This window comes from Pteropus vampyrus, unplaced genomic scaffold (genome assembly GCF_000151845.1).
Source record: "Pteropus vampyrus isolate Shadow unplaced genomic scaffold, Pvam_2.0 Scaffold149, whole genome shotgun sequence".
NCBI classification, from domain to species: domain Eukaryota; kingdom Metazoa; phylum Chordata; class Mammalia; order Chiroptera; family Pteropodidae; genus Pteropus; species Pteropus vampyrus.
Genome location: NW_011888930.1, coordinates 2,743,071 through 2,744,276, shown reverse-complemented (window position 1 = coordinate 2,744,276; position 1,206 = coordinate 2,743,071).

Here is a 1,206-nt window from a genome sequence, read left to right as displayed (position 1 = left end):
TCTTTCCTTTTTCTTTTCTCATACCAATAAAAACAGACTTGTTATTCTTTCCATTTGGGGGTAGCTCCCGTATCCTCATTAATCCCTGTGATTTCTTCATTCATTGTCTAGTCATAATCTTAATTACCCCTGCTTTAAAAAGCTTAACCTACTTAAAAGAGAAATAACAAACTAATCCTAGTTTGACAACACATGTACATTGCATCTGGCATTAGGAGCAACTGGGTTTACCCAGCATCTATCACAGTGCAGGTTCAAGAGGAAAATGCGGAGAAGTGAAGGCTCACAGAAGCCGTCCTCTTTTCTCTGTCTCGTGTGTGGAGTCAGCTTTGGGAATGGGCTCGCTCACTCCAAGCCTGAGCTCCTGAGAACTCCACGGCGCATGTGCCTTCCGGGCCCCGTGCAGCCTTTTGTAATAGAAAAGAAGCAGACTCCTGGTGCGGTTGCAAGTCAATTAGAATTTGAGAAACGTGAAACTGAAAGCCAGAGAGGACTGGCTGCGGTCGCACAGTGTGCTCTTCTGCCGAGGCATGCCTGCCCCCGATGATATGTACACCAATGTTTATTCTGTTCTGGAAAAAAAAAATACCCCAAGTGGTGCTGCTCGCACCGCTTTGGCTCAGAGAGACCCGCCGCCGTCGCAGCCTGTGCTGCACACCCAGCGGGCAGGTTTTGATTATGGCACTCATTGCAAGACTGTAGTTGCTGTTCATTTGGAGAAAAAGTGGAATCTGCAGCTTGGTTGTCTTCTCTGTAAATGATATTCACAGTATGCTCTGGGCCTCCTAATGCTTTCATTTTAATTACTATCGTTCTGTTTTCCTGGAGGAAGAAGAAAGAAAAAGGAAAGTTGTAACTGGGATCTTTCAGGTGGTGGGCATATTTGTTTGTTTTTAGTGGTGAACCAGACTCTATTCAAGACGTTTCTTTTTATTCCTGGGAACACTGACATTCAGAGTAGGTGAAGGAGCAGAGAAATGGCAGAGGTGGAAAGGGGGAACTGAGGGGGTAGGTTCTCGATTCGCTTCCTTCATACATGCCTGGAACCTTTCTCTAAGGCAGAACTTCCCAAACAGGGTGGATTTTAGATCTGATAAAATATGGATCCTTTTAATTCATAGGTGCAGGACAGGGTGAAAGGGGGCCTCACGCTGCCTTTTCCATGTAGCCCAAGTCACTTTCAATTACAGTCCTTTCCTGTGTATA